Raw genomic sequence first — 20,524 nt, forward strand, 5'->3', positions numbered from 1 at the left:
ACTCTATCTCTCTCTCTCCCTCTCTCTCTCTCTCTCTCTCTCTCTCTCTCTCTCTCTCTCTCTCTCCCTCCCTGTGGGCACAGTGGGCGAGTTATTACTGGTGGGTCTGACGCCATGGCGTGTTGAGGCGTGTGCTTTACATGGTTGCCATGGCCACCTCGCGGAACCCAATCTCCTCCACAGGACCAACATGATGGTGATTGACATTCTCAACTTTCAGACCCTTTGAGACCCCTCCCTTACATTGGGGGGGGGGGGTCTTTGATTATATACAGCCTGTTAGAACATAAATAAAATGTTAGTCTAATAATCTGTGAAAAAAGAACCAAACGGACACTGTTTTGACTTTTAAAGGCTGACGCTCTGAAATCAGATTGTTCAGAAGTATGTTTTTCTGTTTCTCACTGCATACAGTGTCTTACTGGGGCCTCTGCAGTGGCAAGTTTTTCATCTTACTCAACTGATGCGGACCACGCACACACACACTGCACCACAGCGCTGGTGAGCCTAACGCCTTTCACGCTTATGGTTCTGTAGCTTAATAATTCTAATGAGGGCTTCAGGGCTTCTGTAAGCAGCCAACTTCTTTAGCCTGTAATATTTTTTCTTCCTTTTTCGTGTAGATATTATTATTTTCTCTTTCCTACAAGGTGTATGGCTTCATACTGCGATTTAGCAGAGGCTTTTTCTTCTGAGATAAGGCCGAAATCTCGGACTTGCGCAGCTTGAATCTGAGTGACTCAGATTCGCTACGGAGGCCGGCCCCTTCCCTCCACTGGATTCGGATTTTTAATTTTTATTTTGTCATAATGCAGTCGCTGAGGAAGTGTGCCTCTAATATTAACGCGGTCCATGTTCAGAGCGTTCGCCTCCGTCTGCAAGGCAGCGTTTGAGAAAGGATGCGGCGATGGCCTCGGAATGCTAAGAGGTGTAATCCATCAAACCCACAGAACAGCTGATAAGGAGCTCGCGGTGGCTAGATGCGTCTTGCGCGCCCTCTGGCGGACGCGTACGGTAGCGCGAGGGTGAAAAGGGGGGGAGGAGAAATCACATCAATTTCAGCTGCGATCAGCCGAACGCAGCAGAATATGTAAATACCGGCGGCTCACAGGAAGTTTAGCCTGTAGTTAGGGACTGGCAGTGAATCAGTAACATTTGTATGCTTTGGAACCGCCGTGAGTTCGCCCTGACGTCGGTCGACCAAGCCTTCCGGACTTACAGCGCACTCCTTTACCCCGGTAGGATTGTAAAATAATTTTAATGACAAAAATATAAATCTAAGACAGTAAAAAAAAACCCCAGTCTCGCGCGCGCACCGCCAACAAATGGGTGGGCGACGCTGCCGCACGGACAATTCCCGGGACGTTATCCACGCTCAATTTACCCTGATTCCTGCTCGCAAAAATAAAGACCCCAGTTGCAATATGTGGGAGTCACGGTCTAGAAACCAAGGGAAGGCCAGTAGCAATTAAACGTGACAGTGAGGTGTAGCGTTTGGCAGAAGGGAGAGGGGTTTTAAGACATAGCTTACGTGTAACGCTCTGAAGAAAACGACGTAGTAAGTTCTGCTCAAATAGCTTCCTGTTCAACCTATACACCGGTTCCTCTTAGTGGTTTTTCACAGTTTTCTCTATGTTTTTGCACAACTGTGAAAATGCTCGATTGATTTTTTAGATTCTGTGACCTGTGTCAGAGTAGAAGTAGGCCTCAGCCAAATCTCCAGAATTATTCGTAACTTGCAACGATGGAAGAAACCACGGGGTGGCGATACTGATTTCCGAGTTGAAAGCGAAGCCTACGTGCACGCGACACTTCCCCCTTCTTAAAATGGATGATGAACGGACTTTCAACTGCTAAAACAACAGGGCAGGTTCTCTGCAGAACTGCGGGTAGCAAATGCTCTTTCAATTCCTCTTAGAATAACTGAATGATAGATTTAGCAGGTCCACTTCCCAAATTAATACTGTCGTGGTCGAGCATATCAAATCTGTGCAATAGTTTTAACAGTCTTTTCACGCTTCTTTTAAAGTGATAAATCAATATCATATTTCCGAAGCCGTTGAATTTGGCTTTTATACCCCCGAGCTCATAACCTCCATTGTGCCTGATGTAACACATTACTCATTACCGGCTTCTAGCCCTTCCGAATTTGTAAATGACTGTTACCTCATCAGCTGCTCACTATGAATATGAATAAGCTCATTAAATGGAACGTGAACCATTTGTAGCTAAAGAAAAAAATTAATTTCCTTTTGTTTGGTCATAGATGCAATCTATTCTTCAAAACCATTTTATAAACAGTTATCTAATATACATGCATGTATACATACATACATACGTACACAGTAAAATGTTCTACGTTAAATCAACTTTTTCAGAGTAGGCTGCATATGGTTCCTATTGGACTCGTATGTACTCTTTGAGAGTTGAATTAACTCTGGACATTTTACTGTGTCCCTACATAATGCATACATGCAACACATTGCATTCTACATGACCCATGCTTCTGTAGTTAAAACAGTGTTTCCTTTCTCACTAACGCAGGCAGAAGTGTTTTTTATGAATGAGCGTTCGCAGGTTTGGGGTGTGGGCAGCTGCTTATGTAAGATAAGGAAAGGCCTGCACCTGCATCACAGGGTCTTGCATCAGTCAGGCTTTCTGCCTGAGCCCTGAGTGGCTACGGGTCTGGATCAGGGGTGACGGAGCTCAGGTAATAAAGTGGGGTACTCTAGTGGATATTTCGAAATATTGTTTATATATTATGAGGAACAGGCCAGTGGTGTATACTAAAAACTTATCTGTCATATTTGTATTTGACTGATTCGTATTTATTTATGTTTTAGATCCTGTGCGATGTGTCTTCATAATGTGAGGCTAAAATAAAACGTGGAACTGAAAGTGTTTCACTGCATTTAAAAAAAGAACTTCGGTTCCCGATGTGGGACTGGTTTGCGCATAGCTAGGAGCCGCCCGGGGTTGTGCTGTTTGTGGCTGAGAGTGGCGACGTTTGGCCAGTAGAGGGCAGTATTGCCTCCGGATCAATAAGAGGAACTGTTGTCCCTGTGCAGTGATGGGGACTCTGTGCTGTGTGAGACAGTAAACTGGCATTCAGATTGCACCGACCAGGTTGTACACATGCTGCAGTAGGCACACATGCAAACATTAATATGGTAGAAATTTGAAACAGACACAAATGGAGACACAATACTGCACACATGTTCATAAACATGCCCGTATTACTAATGCGGGGACACAGGAGATTTAAGGGCATTCAGTAAATATCCCATAATTATCTCCTTTCTGATCTGATCCACAGGGACACTAGCCCAAATGAATCCATTAATAATGAGCAATACATGCATGGTATTGGGCTGGGTGTTTTGGGATGCCTGTGTTTTAATGTTCATTAATGGGTCTCCGGAAAAGCAATAATATGATTTATGACGGGTGACATAAATACATTTCAGTCGAACCACGTGGGCAGAAGAGGATGTGTTCTGGAACAGGGGTGCAGTGGAACACCCCCTTTGCCAGCGCGGCCTGTCTGTCACTAATGAGCTTTAATTTAGTGCCTTGCATGCTGGGAGAACACGCGGAACCCTGCTCTCAGCTGCACCGGGTTCCGTGTTCCGCGTTCCGCGTTCCGTCACAGAGTACAGTACAGGCGGAGAGCCTGGCCACATGTTCACATGGAATTGTAAGGTCGGAAACGCGGCGAATCTGATAAGACAAACAAACGTTGAAGCTTTTGTTTTAGTGTTAGAGATGCAAGTTTCCCCCCAGGCCTTTGAAATATGTGTTTGGGTGTGGCAGTGGTACGCCCTCTTGTGAATTCTTCTGAACTCTCAGCTTGCTGTAATTTTTCTTGCTAAATGAGACTGAACATACAAATTTCTTTAAATGTACCAAAACATCTAGGATGGGTTCCTGGGAGCCTTGGTTTAAAAAAAAAAAACACCTTTAATAAAAAAACAACTCCAGGACATAAATGCAGACTGCTGTACTTAAAATATGCATTGCCTGCTTATTTGCATATTCATCTTTAAATAGAAGAATATTTATTGAGCGTGCAGACATTGAGCACATTATTATTATTATTATTATTATTATTATTATACAGGAAGTGTCCCTTTCACCTCGAGCCAAGCGATGCAGGCCGGAGGTTCGGCCCTCAGTGGGAAAAGCAGCAGGAGAGAGAGGAGAAGAGCACTGATAAGACATCTTAAGTAGTCCGGGTCTAAAAACAAACAGACGGCCGTGTTGTGACCTCCCGTCCTGCGGAGGGAGCTTCATAAACAAAGCAGGGTAATTATGATAAAACACCCTCTCGGAATATACATTCAATAACATGCGGGGCCATTCAGGAACATAAACAGACCTATAAATCTATATATACTGTACACACACACAAATGCACATGTAATATATATATACCGCAGTGGGAAATGGTGGGGAAAAGAAGGATGAGAACATTTTACGGGTCAAATGTTAACTTGATGCACAGTGAGATGTTCGCTGGTGATTTTCAGATGGCCTGAGATGAAGCATTAGGGGAGAGAATAAAAAAGATGTTCCAGAGAGAAAGGTCTGCTTCCTGAACAGGGAACTGTCCTGAAAACATAACTCAGAGAAACAGAAACGTCTCGCGCGCACGTGTGCAGAACCGAGTGTGCATGTAAACGGATGGAGTAAATTCCATTTCAATTCAGGCGGTTAAGAAAATGAATTTAATTCCAGTATATTAATTGAAAAAATCACTTGGTGAATCACAGCTGAATTGAAATAGAATTTACCCAATCCTTAGAGTATACTCTGTTCTGTAATGCCCCAAATTCACATAATCTTAGGGGATTAAAGGGTGAAATTAATATAGAATTGTAATGTAGCTATATTATAATTAATTTCATCTTTGTAATGTTGTGTTGACTTTAACCTGTTGCTTGTAACCATTGCTTGGTAAGGAACATTATTTGCAAATGTTGCCTTTAAGGAAAACTATAAAATAATTGTAACATCACAAGGGAAAAATTGCATTAGTTATTTAAATGACTTTCGCCACCTTTATTACTTTATTTCTTATTTTATTTAACCGGGATCATGCCCATCACACCTGATGTGCCAACAGTTAGCCCCATAGCTAATTTTCATCTAAAAAACATTAAAGTACAAAATTACTATACTATTACAGAACTCAAATGATAAAACAGGGATGGAATAACCAAAATATACAAATTAAATCATACCTTATCCTTCACCACTCCACTAAGGGGAGGACATCATTTTATAAATCACCTTCTAGCTCAATTTAAAAATGATTTTGAAATGTGTTGTCGAGAATATACTTTATGGATTAATTATTTTCAAGTGAGTTCCTATTGTATTTTGATTTAGTATAAAACGCATGTATTTATATATTAAATGCATATCTGACCTTTTGTTTGAAGAGCATTCTAACATTTTTCAAATCCTTTGCATTTATAGTGGACAATGTTCATTTGGTGATTACTATTTGAACGCATTTTTCTATCCTTATATAGCCTACTCTACCAAAATGAATCAGTAACTTTTATTGAATTACCTGCATACAGCATGCACGCGAGCTGTATTTCAGAAGGGGGTTTGAATGGTCTCCTGTGATAAAATTCTCATACTTTTTGTTCAAGCTCTGTTTTCCCGCTACCATTTTGATCGTTTTTAGAATATGTTTTTGTTAGAATATATTTTGTTTTTCCTGTTCACGTGCCATTGTGCCAACTGCCAACCGCGCGATGCAGAATTACTACTTTAGGAAGTTAGACAAAGTCCCCGTTTAAAAGTTAGTCGGTGTCATCGAATTGGGCACTGTACCACCGCGACGACTATAACGAATGCCTATGCCGTGTCTTTAACAGCGAAGGCTTGTGATCAAGCCTCATATTAAGTCTAACATTCGTGAGAGTTGTCCACAAATTTGCATGACAAATGTAAAGCCGTTCTTTTGCCTAACTGCGTGTGCTTGGTGGCCACGGGAATTGGTGAGAAATATTTTGCGGCCCAGGCGACGTGTTTTTTTAAAAAAGAACGCGAAAGAAAGAACACCTGCATCAGTTGGTCGCTCGGTTTAGTTTAGCGCGAGCGCGTTGCGGTTGTTCTGGGCTCGTGTCGTGCTGCTCAGTCTTTTTCTGAACTGCACTTTCGACCTGTATTCCTCTGAGACTTTCTATTCTCGCTTCTCCTTCTCCGGATAAACGCGCACAGGAGAGGCTAATCCGCCGCCCCCGCTGGAGACAGCCCCCTGGCCCCGCTACACTCTCAACGTGACGCTATACTGCGCTTCACGGCTCCCTGCTCATCCGTTTAATTCGTACACTGGCATTCAGTCAGATTACTTTTTACGAGTAAACGTGTTTATCCTGCGTCCGCCGCGGTGCTACAGCATCTCCACGCGGGTCCCGGAGTAACCGTTAATAGTTCGGTCCTTTGAAAAGTGATCCTGTGTAATCTCCCCGCTCGAGCCACCCGGTGTGGACACGGTTGCCTAGTGCTGGCAGTAAATTCGGCAGCGGCTGTTGGCGGCGCGGTCGCATTTACCCCGGCCTAAAATGAATTAAGTAATCGCATAACACCGCGACCCACATTACAAAGGAATTTCCATATTACAACATCCGATACTCCCACTTCGCGGCTCCGCTACCGCAAATGCGAGGGGTTTTTTGGCTGAGCGCGAGGTAATTCAATCTCCGGCGAGATTGTGGGGGAACAGATGCGTAAGGTAAGGGGAGAGAGCGCCGGGGGACGGCCCTGCCAAACAAATGCTTTTTATTAGCGCTCATTAGTGTCTGAAATAACTCAGTACCCCGGATTCATTAACCACGAGCTGACCCTCGATGGTATGTTAATTAAGCTGACAGGAGCGTGAGTGCAGACAGTGGGCCACACACACACACACACACACACTCTCACACACACACACACACACTCCACCCCTGACCTTCCTCCCAGCCAATCTACTTGATTTTTCCCTTTTAAAGAGGTCGGGAATGAGACGGAACGTTTGAGTCACGGCAGCTGAACCGGCTGTTATAAAACGGTCAAATGCTAAAGGCATCAGTGGGATACGGTCAGGTGGTCTTGGTTGGGGGGAGGCGGGAGGGGGGGTATTTTCCTGAGCGTTTTTCTGCACATACTCAATCTCACAGCGGTTCCAGAAGCGGGCTGTAATTACCATTATATGAAGTCGTTATGTTCCCCTCGCGCACGCCGATTATGCGGGATAGTGCGCTAGTGCGCGCACTGCCCCACACGGGGCCGTTCCCCCTGACCTGTTTCCGAAATGTAATCACTTTATGACTTTATGGAAAATAAATGACCCCCAGATTCCTGTGCGAATCTCAGAAGGAGCCCACTGCTGTTCTCCTTAACTGAATGTTCATCCGCCGTCCAGCAGGTTTTATGTGGCCTTCTCTAAAAATATGACACGGGGGACTGAAAAAAGCACGTATGTTACAGAAATACTATTTTTCAAGCATGATTTGCGCAGCCTACAGATGTATATTATCAGGATTCTCTAGATATTCAGCTTTATGGTCATAATGCTGGGATCTGAAACTCCAGTACTGATGGGCTGCAGGTCTGCTGATTATTGATGCATGTCCAGACAAACATTAAACCTGCAGCCTGTAGTCACACTGCCCCCTACAGGACTGGAGTTAAACCTGCAGACACTGCGGCCCTCCAGGACTGGAGTTAAACCTGCAGACACTGCAGCCCTCCAGGACTGGAGTTAAAGCTGCAGACACATCGCTGAGATCCTGAAGTTGTAGTAGAGGCCATGTTCAACCCTAAGAATTTTTCTTATTTTCAGTAAAAGCCAAGTATCCCATGATCATAAAGGGAATTTTAGCTTGTAAATTAAACGATCTTCTGCAGGAGCTGCTTCATAACTGCAGTTTCACAACATGTCCACTAGATGTCATCTTTTTTTGCCCACGTTTGATCAGAATAAGATATCCATAATGGATGACACAGATGATTTTTACATGATGTAAATATTAAATATAGTAGTTTCAACCAGTATTGTGCTGGACATTTCAGAAAATATACAGCGATTTAACAGTGGATTAAAGTACAATTAAAATGGCCATTTCCCCATTTATATAGGAGGTTAAATGTGCTGTTCTTAATTTGCTCTAAAGTTTTGACTCTGGGCCACAGCCTCTGCATGCAGGGTGCATTATAATAGCATTTATTATTGCTCCTATTAAGCTGCAAAATGAGTGTATTCTAAAGTATTAGATGTTAGCGTGTTTGTGCCCTTCATGTGCAAGTTATGTAAATGAGTACACAGTACACACATTATACAAACACTACACACACGTGCACACACACACACACACCCCCCCCCCCCAAAAAAAAAACTTGTTGACCAAGATTGTATGTAATTATTGTGAAAAGGTATAATTCCCGGAATGTCGGTGCTAATGAGTAATTTAAAGGGTGCGGGTGCACCCAGCGCTCGGGTTCCCCGCGCGGTGTGGGGCTGGACCGTGACCCCGCTGGGCTCCTCAGCCCCGCAGACGCGGGAAGGCGGACCGGCGTGCGGACCGAGCGTGACATGGCTGCCGTTCCTCTTGTTTTTAAAATCTTTTTTTGGCCGTCCGGTTTTTTTTTCTTCACTGCAGCGGAATAAGCGATCTGCCTTTCCAGCGCGTTTTTAGAAACACCCCCGCGGGAGTTAGCGGAGATGGCGAGTGCCGCGTTTCTGCAGCTGAATGCAGAAACCACATTGAGCCTCAGGGGCAGCCGGAGGAGGCGCTTAACCGCTTAACTCTAACTCTTTAACTCTCTAACCGAATAACTCTAACTGTTTAACTCGTTAACCGATTAACTCCTTAACTCTTTAACCGAATAACTCTTTAACCGATTAACTCTTTAACCGATTAACTCTTTAACCGATTAACTCTTTAACTCCTTAACTGTTTACACACCGAGTATTAGTATGAGTGTAAATGCGAGTGTGCGTGATTGTGTGTGTGAGTGTATGTGTGTGTGTTAGTGTTTGGGGGGGGGGTGTCTGAGTGTATATCAGAGGGTCTGCTGGATTGTTGGGGGGGGGGGGCTTTGCTGAGGATGATTTCTCCTCCCTGGGTTCATCCTGCGTGTTAGTCCCGCCCCTCTGCCAACCAGGTCACATGACACCTCATCCTCGAACCCTGAGCAGCATCACACACTGCACAGTCCTGCGACTGCAGGACTAAAATTCCACCAACATCGCAGATAAATTTGGCAGAACCTGAAGCGGTTCTGTCCCCACACGATCTGCCTTTCTCATCAGATTTAATTTGTTTATAAAAAGTGCGCTTTTTCTTATTTGTTTACCACATCAGACATGAATTGAGCCACTGTCTGTTTAAAATAAGGCAAAAAAAGCCAAGCAAAAGCTGTTTTAATGTTTATTGGCAGCGGTAGTTTATTATTGTGTTTAATGGAGTTTGGCGGTGGGGGGTGGCGTGGGGGGGTGCATGGGGGGGGTTGTTGTTTTCGGCCTCCCGCCTGTGATCTGGATGTGACGGCTCTGTTTTGAGCTTCTGAGAAAGGAAACGGCGGGAAGCTGGATACATCCCCTGCGTAGATTTCCAGCAGAGCGTGACGTCGGTTCGGGGGAAAGACTCAGATTGGGGGGGGTCGGGACACCCCCCCTCCCCTTGGCGTATTATGACTCTGGCATGAACTTGGCCCCCAGCCACAGGGAATGTGATGAATGCATTATAGCATCTTCCTGCCTTTGTCTGCCTCTGTTTGGGGGGGGGGGCGGCGGAGGGGGGCTGGTGAAAAGTTTCTCCTGTGGATCAGATGTTTGGGGTGGGGTGGGGTGGGGGGGGGGGGTAATCAGTCTGAGTACCGCGGGAGCTGAGGCTGTTGCGGGCCTGCCGGAGTTTCAGTCAGGCACACGCAGGCCAGCCCTGCAGTGGTTCGTGCGGCCCGCGCGAGGACCCCGCGGCGGAGAGCTTTTTAGCGGTCGTCCCGCACGGAGGCCCTGACATCCTACCTCTCCCTATCAGAGGAAGCTGGGAGAAAGCGAGGGGGGGGGGGGGTTTCATCCAAAAATAAATAAACGCAGACAATAAATCCTGACACTGACACTGGGGGGGGGGTTATGGGGGGGGGGTCACGGTGTTTGTCCCGCCGCGGTGAACGCCGTGCCCTGTTCTGTCCGTTTTATAAATAGCCGGACAATGGCTGCCGCTTTCAGAACCGGCCGCGCGGAAACAAACAGCTTTATTAGGGTGCGTCAGCCGCGCCGCCGCTAATAACCGCCCGCTATCCCGCCCCCCCGACCCCCCGGCCCCCCGACCCCCGCCAGAACCCCCCACCCCCCCGCTCCCTCTGCCCTACACAATGCAGCAGAAACAAACACATCTGCAGATGCTATCATTAACACAGCACTATCCTGGAACTCCGAGTGCACTGAGCAGTCCCGGGGGGGGGGGGGGATATTTTCCCCTTTCTAAGAATATCTGATACATTTTTATACGCTTTTCTGCTCTTCTGATATTGCATATGACTTTGCTTTTAAGCTTCAGTCGGCTGTAGTTTAGTTTGCCCCTGCATGGTCGTATTGAGATCGTTGGAATTCTTATCGTGCTGAGGACGTGTCTTATCTGTATCCAGAGTATGACATCATATCCCGTCTTAGGCATGCTTTCATGACCTTGGGCTGAAATTAGTGCAGTAGCGCTGTGCAGCCTGTAGTGGGCGCTGGAGAGAGGTGTGTTTACGCAGGTGAGCTCCTCAGTCAGAAGATGATTGTTTTAGGATGTTGAGCTGAAAAAGTTTGGTGAAGCCTTTTTGTTTCCAGCTAGTGCTCGAGACCATTGTTTAACCTAAAGCCAGGGTGCTTCATGAATATTCATTTTTGCTTTCGAAGCTGGTTCAACAGTCAACCGAGCCTCATATCTGCCAAAAAGATCATGTAGGACTGCTGTGCTCAGGACCAGTCCGCGTCCAGGACCAGTCTACGTTCAGGGTTTATCAGGAAATGTTTCTGTAGTAAAGGGTCTCATTTATTTGCACGTTCACGTTTTTACATTCAATGCATTTTTTAAACAGAGGAAGATTGATAGAGACTTCAGTGGTTACTCAAAACACAGTTTCAGCACAGTGACCCCCCTCTTTCCCCCCCGAACGCAGGGTTTCCCAGAGTGCTCGCTGCCGCTGATGTACGCATGTCAGCCATCTTTTCTGCAGCGCTGTTTGTATTTAACATCTCCCCAGTTTCTTTCCTCCCTCTCTCCCTCTCTCTCTCTCTCTCTCCCTCTCTCTCTCTCTCACTCTGTCTCTCCTCCTCCCTCCCTCACCCTGCTCTCTCTCCCTCTCTCCCTCTCTCCTCTCCCAGCGGTCGGGCTGTCCACTCCATGTCCTCTCATCGCTATAAATCACTCCTTCAAGGTCGTGACCTCCTCCTAAAGCCAAGTGCGTACAAGTCCTCAGGAAAAAATTAAATGCAAATCAGAAACCGCGAGCAACCTAAAATGAACCAGTCTGGTCAGAGTACACACTGAAAAATGTGTGTGTGTGTGTGTGTGTGTGCGTCTACGTGTGTGTATCTATCTGTTTGCGTGTGTGTATGAGTGTATCTGCGTGTATGTGTGTGTGTATGTGTGTGCGTGTACATATCTGTGTGTGTATGTGCGTGAGTGTGCATAGAGAGAGAGACAGACACACACATCCGTATGATTTTAATAAAAAGTTTATAAATGCGTTATTCAGGGTTTGGTCTCAGGTGCCTCTCTATTCAGGGGTCCTCTGCACAGCACAGGCGTCCGCAGATCTGCCTGCTCAAAAACTTCCAGGCCACACTACCACTCGCTGCTCGCCTCTGGTCTCTGACTGCTGATCTCTGGCTGCTGGTCGCTGGCTGCTCACTGCTGGTCGCTGGCTGCTCACTGCTGGTCTCTGGTTGCTGGTCTCTGGCTGCTGGTCGCTGGCTGCTCACTGCTGGTTGCTGATCGCTGGTCGCTGGCTGCTCACTGCTGGTCGCTGGCTGCTCACTGCTGGTCGCTGGCTGCTCACTGCTGCTCGCTGGCTGCTGGTTGCTGCTCGCTGGTTGCCAGTTGCTCACTCATACAGCATGTTTGTGTTGGTGTGAATAAACATGGCTGCTGTGTGGGAACAGATGCTAACAAGCTGCTGGAGCCTCAGAGGTGGAATATAGAGTTTAAAGAGCTGCATGCTGAAAGATTTCAGACACTTACTGACCAAGCGATGCCCTGGTGAGGGGATGGGGGGGAGGGGAGGGACAGTGAGTGAGGGAGAGTGAAGGAGAGCAAGCGAGAGAGAGGGAGTGAGGGAGAGCAAGCAAGAGCAAGCAAGAGAGGGAGGGTGAAGGAGGGTGAAGGAGAGCAAGCAAGAGAGGGAGGGAAGGAGGGAGAGGGAGAGGGATGCTTGCAGGAAACACGGTGTGGATTTCGTGCTTAACCCCATTTGTCTGCCACCTGTTGGGTCCTGATCATTACCCAGAAATGAGGGGGGGCGGGGGTGGGGGGCACAGCTAATCTCTGCCACATTTACATCAACAAGCTCCTGCAGAACTGTCTAATTACCCCCCTGGACCCCTAACTGCCCCCTGCCCCCTCCCTATGTTTTCTCTCTCAGATGCTGCCCCTTTGACCAGCCCGCCTGTTTCCCAACACTGCCCCCTCGCCCCCCCCCCAACACACAGTCAGGCTGGGATCTGCCCCCCTCGTCGCCCCCCCCCCCACACACAGTCAGGCTGGGATCTGCCAGCACGCCCCTGTCACTGCCCCCCCCCTCGCCCTCGCCCTGGCCCCCCCCCAACGGGAGCTCCGGTGTTTTAAGGGTGTTAGTCCACATGAGGGAGGGGTCAGTCACTGTTTTACTGGGACATCACAAACTCATGTGCTCATCCCAAATTATAGCTGCACCCCACCCCACCCTAACCCCACCCTACTCTACCCTGCTGTAAGGGGGGGGGGGACTTGGAAATGAGGACTTTGTTTCATTTATGTGCCTCATTAAAATGTCTCAATAATTACTTTGAAGGTGAAGTTTCACACTCACACACAAACACACACACACACACACACACACACACACACTCACAGACACACACACACACCACACACTCTGTTTCTCTCTCTCATTCACATGTGCACACACACACACACACACAGCGAGAGAGAGAGAACGAGAATAGTTTGACATGGAACATAAATAGCAACATTTATGGCAGAGGAAAAAAAGTGACTTTTCCCACATTTCTCTTGCGGTCCGTTGCCTGGGTGTATATATAGTTTCTGGTTTCAGACAATTAGGAGATAATTTTGCTTGTAAAGGGAGGATGGATGGAGTCTGAGGAGGTGCCAGAGAAAGATGAATAAGATCTGAGATGAGGGAGAGATTTACAGCTGTGTGCACACAAGAGCCACTGCTTTTAGGGTTCCAAGCATCATGGCAGAGGAATGTGGTTCCCCCCGAGAGCTGGGTTCTGTAGTGAACTGGGTTCTGTAGTAAACTGGGTTAAATTGGGCTCTGTATGTAAATTATATTCTATTAGGACATGTTGTAATAAAGACACCTGTGTATTTGTTTTGTTACTCTGCTGGGGGGGGGGGGGGGGGGCACTTAACCCTTTTTCCCAGAGGAAGGCCCTGTGGCCCCTCCCACACCTGCCGGATGGTGTTGCTTAAGGACCCCCCCCCCCTCCCCCGGGACTCAGATCAGGGGTCTTAATTAGGATGTTGGGGGAAAAAGATCCCAAAGTGCTCCAAGGTGGTGAGGGCTAGGGGCTGGGGGGGGGGGGTGCCCTGGGAAACACAATCCTGATGCCCCCCCCCCCCAGATCAAGGCCGGTATCTGAGCCGGGTCTGACACACGGAATCAGAGCGCAGGGAGGGGAGGCCGCATTACACCCCCTCAGCGCGGTTCCTCACGTCCCGCGCCCCAACCACCCGTCCCCCCGCCCCCCTGTCGGATCTATATTTGCTCGGTGCGTACCGCTGCTTACGCCGCGCATTACCGCTCAGATCCCGCCAGGCGGTCAGGCGGTAAGACGGCCAGGCGGTCAGACGGTAAGACGGTCAGGCGGCCTGTTTCCTGGGGCTCGCTGCAGAGTCTGCGCTTGATCAGGTGGTGTGCTGATTCCACGATCATGAGCTGCATCCTCTGCGCCTGGTCCTCCCCATATATATACGGCATGCGTCTGGAGTCCTGAGTCATGGGTGCTGCGGCCTTCGGGGGGGGGAGGGTCTTTTTGGGCGATATGAGACTCCAGAGATGAGTTGGTTGATTGTGAGACGTACGTATCCTGGAAATGATCGTCTGCAGTGGCCGCTGTACGGGTCTGTTATCACACCTGAGCCAGCTGAACCACTACACAACGCTTTAGCGCTGATGTGCTATGCTATGTGCTGATGTGATGTGCTGTGTTTGGGGGAATCACAGATGGCCGTGCTGAATACACAGAGTGCAGTAGTGTTCAGAGCGGTCAGAGCAGTGGTGTTCAGGACAGTAGTGTTCAGAGCGTTCAGCAAGCGCAGCGGCATTCAGCACAGTAGTGTTCAGAGCAGTGGCGTTCAGAGCAACAGTGTTCAGCACAGCGGTGTTCAGCACAGCGGCGTTCAGCGCAGCGGCGTTCAGCGCAGTGGTGTTCAGCACAGCGGTGTTCAGCACAGCGGTGTTCAGCACAGCGGCGTTCAGCGCAGCGGCGTTCAGCGCAGTGGTGTTCAGAGGCACGGAGAGGCACGGGGGTCCGCTGCTTGTTTCTGTTTTCCCATAAAATGGCGGCCGGGGGACCTGGGTGAGGAAACTTCTGCTCTGACTGATCAATTAAGTGCTGAGTGAGGGAGGGAGGGAGGGAGAGAGAGAGAGATCGAGAGAGAGAGTGAGGGAGGGAGAGAGGGACAGAGAGAGAGAGAGAGAGAGAGAGAGATACCTGCTGCAGCTGGGTGGTTCAGTGAGGTCAGCCGCGATTCCCGCCGGTTCGGTCCGGCGCTGGGGGCTGCATGGAGCCGCTTTCCCCCCCCTCGCCCTGTGCGCTGCTGGCGGGCGGAGAGGTCAGCCAGAGAAAGGAGGAATCGGGGGCGTCCGGAGGAGTCGGGGGCCAGCTGGGCCGGGTCGGGTTTCAGAATCACCTGCGCCGTGCGGGGCGGGGCCGGGGGGGGGCGGGGGGGCGCCGGGGCACAGAGGAGAGCCCAATTACTCAACACGCCGCCTCGTTATGCCTGCTATGTTAATTACGCTCCGGCCCCATTCGTCACGCGGCATTTCTGTCCTTCAGGGACGGAGGTCCGCGCCCCCACCCCTCACCCCCCGCCTCATTACTGCACCGAGCAAACTCTCTGGGCCCCCATCCTGAGACTGAAGGTATCCCAGCATGCACTGGTGTCACAGAACCACGTGTGAGAGTCTGTTGAAAAGAAGGGATGAGAGTGCAGAGGTGGTGTGTGTATGAATTTTACACCTTCAGCGTGTGCTGAAACTACAGCGTGCCCCAAAACTACAGCGTGCGCCAAAACTACAGCGTGTGCTGAAACTACAGCGTGCCCCAAAACTACAGCGTGCCCCAAAACTACAGCGTGTGCTAAAACTACAGCGTGTGCAGAAACTACAGCGTGCACCAAAACTACAGCGTGTGCTAAAACTACAGCGTGCACCAAAACTACAGTGTGCTGAAACTACAGCGTGCACCAAAACTACAGCGTGCCCCAAAACTACAGCGTGCCCCAAAACTACAGCGTGCCCCAAAACTACAGCGTGCCCCAAAACTACAGCATCTGCTAAAACTACAGCGTGCCCCAAAACTACAGCGTGTGCAGAAACTACAGCGTGCCCCAAAACTACAGCGTGTGCAGAAACTACAGCATGTACTAAAACTACAGCGTGTGCTGAAACTACAGCATGTGCTAAAACTACAGCATGCCCCAAAACTACAGCGTGCCCCAAAACTACAGCGTGTGCAGAAACTACAGCATGCCCCAAAACTACAGCATGTGCAGAAACTACAGCGTGTGCTGAAACTAGAGCTCATGGCTCTTTGTGACTGAAAATCTTTGTGCTTAAATTTGTGGGAAATAATCAGTTTTTATTTATTTTCTTCTGAGGTGCATGGTGCAGGCGTTACTTCCTTTTCTGATAATGGCAGATGAAAAAACAAACTGTGAAAAATGCATCCCCTGTGAGTTAATCAGTTATTGTCAATACGGATGATACACTAACAGTCATACTATCAGTATGAGGTATACTCATCAGTACAGGCATACGGTATCAACTGCTGATTCATAAACCAACACCTAAACAAATTAAAAACAGAGTAAACAGATAAAAAGTTTTGACTGTCCATATGTCACATGAGCAGCCAACAGAACACCCTGCTGCCCCCCCTCGAAGCCGCTCCCCCCCCCCCGCCCCCCCCAGAAGTGATTTGCCAGCCAGCTCAGAAACATGGAAATGCCCATCTGTGCAGTAAAATACTGACCCCTACTTTTGAAGCTGTTATAGGCAAAGGCAGTGCACTCCTGGGGGGGCTTAAAGGGGGGGGGGGATGTTATACAATTTCCACTTGAAATAGGAAGAGGGCGACTCTTTGGGGAGGCGGTAGATTGAAACTAAACCTGTTCCTGGTGGAACACAGGATGTACCTGCAGATTCAGACCCGTCCGAATGGGTAAAAGGTCTGTTTGTGGCCCATTCATATAAAGTGAGCAGCTTGTAATGTTCAAGGTGGGGGGGTGGGGCGGGTGAGGAGGGCGGGTGAGGGGGGGGTCTCCAGGAAGTGCGGAATGGCTTTGACATGACTTTATTTCAGCGGCCCACAGGCCTGACCCCTCCCCGCGGTTTAATGCCCCTCCCCCCCCAGGGGCGAGAGAGGAAGCAGTGGAGTAAATCCCTACAGCTCCACTTTAGAAGGAAAACAAATCTGCAGGCAGGTGAAGAACTCAAAGAAATACACCCGGCTACCCCCCCCCCCCCGACCGACCCCCCCATGCAGAGGGATGGCTTCCGATCTGTTGTGTGTGTAGTCAAGCACACTTTGAGTTTATATTCAGGGCTGAAGAGGTGCAGTGTGGTGTAAAGGAAAGAAAACTAACACATGAGCTACAGTAGGAAACAGAATATCTCCTTTTATTTAAAAGCACATTTTAAGGTGTCACTAAGTATGTTGGTAAATTATAGATTATTGCATCTGAGGGGAGTAGCATTTTGGGGGTGCAGTATTTGGTGGGTGCAGTATTTGAGGGGTACAATATATTGGGGTGACATATTTGGGGGTGCAGTATTTGAGGGGTACATATTGAGGGTGCAGTATTTGGGGGTACGATCCAGTATTTGAGGGTGCAGTATTTGGGGGTCAGTATTGAGGGGTGCGTATTTGAGGGGTGTGTATTTGGGGGTACAGTATTTGGGGGTGCAGTATTTGAGGGGGTACAGTATTTGAGGGGTGCAGTATTTGAGGGGTACAGTATTTGGAGGGTGCAGTATTTGGGGGTACAGTATTTGAGGGGTGCAGTATTTAAGGGGTACATATTTGGGGTGCAGATTTGGGGAGGTATTCGGCATATTTGAGGGGTACAGTATTTGGGGGGTACAGTATTTGAGGGGTGCAGTATTTGAGGGGTACAGTATTTGGGGGGGCAGTATTTGAGGGGTCAGTATTTGGGGGGTGCAGTATTTGAGGGGGTACAGTATTTGGGGGGTGCAGTATTTTGGGGTACATTAGGGATGCCTGTGGCATGGTATTTGTTGGAAGCACATGGAAGGATGGCTGAGGAGGATTTCTCTCCTCTGTATAGTGACCTGAGCCGTGCTGGCCTCTGTTAGCTTCACCCTGCTTTACTGGAGGGGGGGGCCCGGGGGTGGGGGGGTAAAGTCAGCATGCGGACCCACACGGTCACGCTGACCGGTCCCCATGTGGTTCCTGGAGCTTTCCAGATGTTTTCCAGATCTGAAACTGAGCTTTTCTGTTTGCCATTCAAGTATGATTGTGTGTCATTTTTTAACGTATTTTCATACACAGACGCACACAGACGCAAGCACGCACACGCACACACAAGCACAGATAGCACAATTTACTTTCTTCCCACTTCTGGCTGCAGGAATTTTATGTCTGCATAAATGGAATAGTTTCATTGTTACCTTTGCGATGGGCTTTTAATCTGGAAGCTCATTATTTCTAAATTAATGCTAATCATCTCCCCCAGCCCTGGCCCGCTCGCCTGCCTGCTCGTGTGGCGGAACCCGGGTGGCATCTCCTTTAATCAGCTCGCTCCATTAGCTTCGAGCTCTGTTGAAATAAACTTGCGGGAGTGCTACCAGCCGCTAGCCGCCTCAGCAGAGAGCGATGTGTAAAAACAGCCGTGATGGGCCTCAGCTTCTGAAGAATTACAGGATAAACAGTACTGGGGTGCTGGGTGGCTCATAGGGCTAAGGCTCTGTCGCAGTGTGTGGATGGGTCACATGGTGAAAGTGGTCAGTGATCTGCTGGGACGGTCCGGGTTTTCGCTGCAGTTAGTCTGAGGACCCCCTGGTCCTCCGCAGACCCTGAGAGTCTCTCGTACCCCAGAAAGACATTTCTGTGAGCTCCTCCGCTCTGTTCTCTTGTTGGTTCTGCGTTCCTCCTTTTCGGGTTTCTCCTCTCCTTCTTTCGGACGGGCCGCCGGTCCGATAGGCAGCGAGCAGCGGCGAGGCCTGGAGACGGCGGCGGAGACGTCAGTGAAAATAAGATGTAGCAGGAACGGGTCGAGCGGCGCGGAGAAAGGGTCGCTTCTGAGCCTGTAAATGTGGCATGACTGCAAACCATCTGTTTCCCCCGGCAACAAGTCCGCAACCAGCAGTGCGGTCTGCCGTGATGTATAACCCCAATAAAACGTCCACGGTCTCGCCGGACCACAACTTATCTGTCCATACGTGATTCAGTGGGGAACTAATAGAGGAAGACAATGACCGGTCAGAACCAACATCTGAAAGGCATCAGTAAAATCTATCATAAATTACCCCCCCCCCCCCGCCCTCCTCCCCCTGGGGTTCTGCGCTGAAATTGAGCTGTGGAGTAACGGTGGCCTGATGTTGACTTCCCCCAGCGCCCTGCCCAGCTGGCCAGCATGCGGCGGCCCAGCAGCGGCCCAACATCGGCACAGCGGTCGGTCTGTCGGTGTTCCTGCGAATCGGCCCTCTAGTGGCCAGCCGGGGCCAGGCAGCTTAAATGGGCCTCAGCTGTTAAGAGAGGGCAGGGTAGGTGGTGAACAGTCCTGCCGCAAGTAGACTGATGTAATGCCTATTGGCAAAAGCACTGGCATCCCCACTGTCTGATTGGGTGTGTTCCGACATGCCGGTGTCTGATTGGTGCTTGGGTGTGTGCTGGCATGCCGGTGTCTGATTGGTGCTTGGGTGTGTACTGGCATGCCAGTGTCTGATTGTGTACTGTGTAGCCTGTAAGGTGTAAAATAGTCTCTGGCTCTCCTGTAGTACTGTGTGTCTTGTAGTGTGTAAAATAGTCTCTGGCTCTCCTGTAGTACTGTGTGTGGCCTGTAGGGTGCAAAATAGTCTCTGGCTCTCCTGTAGTGCTGTGTGTGGCCTGCAGGGTGCAAAATAGTCTCTGGCTCTCCTGTAGTACTGTGTGTGAAATAGTCACTGAAAATAATTTAAAACAATATAAAATGAAATTTACATCATATGTAAAACAAATCCCTCTTGAAGTTATTTTCAGTAAAAATGTGTTTTTGATTTAATCATTAAAGCTTTAATAAAATATGTTATAAATGGGGCACATTCATTTTTAATATGTTTTGTAATTAAAGGGGCATTGTGTAAAAGTAATTTTTTTAGATTTTGGGAATAATATTTGGTCATATTATTATTATATATTTTTCACAAGGTTGTCTTTATTTGAAGTGCCTGTGTAATAAAGCATGCACTACATCACAAACCTCGTAAAACCGGACAGACGTGGAAAAACAAAAATCCACAAACTGCAGAATGCTTCCTCCTCCTCCACAGCCTCTTAGCCCCGCTCAAATCACACACTCAAGCTAATGTGTGTTTATTAGTTGTCAGAACATATTTTTGGTGTTGGAAAGTTTGCAAAGTTATTAAACGCCCCCCCCATCCCCCTCCCCGTCCACACAATCACTTGCACTGCTGATGCACCCTGGGCCATGGAGCTGGAACTTTGTGTGTAAATTTCACAGAATGTAGCGCCTTGCGTCCTCCATCGCCTAACGTATGCGCAGCGACAATTTTATTGCGCTCATAAAGTATTTGTTGCCGCCCTCCGGCACATTGTATTTTGCACCGGGCGTTTTAATGAGTCTTAAATTGCACTCAAACTGAATGGAGATTAATGGCTTGTGCTATTAATGTGTTTCTCATGTTCCGGAGCTGGGAATTCCTCCCCCCCCACCCTGCACCCCCCCCCCCCACCCCCCTCCGGTCAGCCTCTGCCAAACTGACAGAGAAGCAAGTCCATTCAGCTATTCGTCAACTCCCATTAGAAACATTTCATAGTTATAAAATTTATGGATTCAGTTTC

General features: G+C 48.6%; 1 long non-coding RNA gene across 7 annotated transcripts in view; it reads left to right on the plus strand.

Moving 5' to 3' along the window:
- The first annotated feature begins 1,057 nt into the window (after positions 1 to 1,057).
- The window catches only part of LOC135257755 (uncharacterized), a 109,357-nt gene continuing 89,890 nt past the window's right edge, over positions 1,058 to 20,524 (plus strand). For 2 of the 7 annotated variants that reach the window (XR_010330730.1, XR_010330729.1), the window contains exon 1: positions 1,059 to 1,238. This is a non-coding gene — a long non-coding RNA (uncharacterized LOC135257755). Of the gene's footprint in view, positions 1,239 to 20,524 lie in introns of all 7 variants that reach the window. The other 5 variants (XR_010330734.1, XR_010330733.1, XR_010330731.1 and 2 more) reach the window with 5 other exon arrangements.

The sequence above is a fragment of the Anguilla rostrata genome, chromosome 6, assembly GCF_018555375.3.
Source record: "Anguilla rostrata isolate EN2019 chromosome 6, ASM1855537v3, whole genome shotgun sequence".
NCBI classification, from domain to species: domain Eukaryota; kingdom Metazoa; phylum Chordata; class Actinopteri; order Anguilliformes; family Anguillidae; genus Anguilla; species Anguilla rostrata.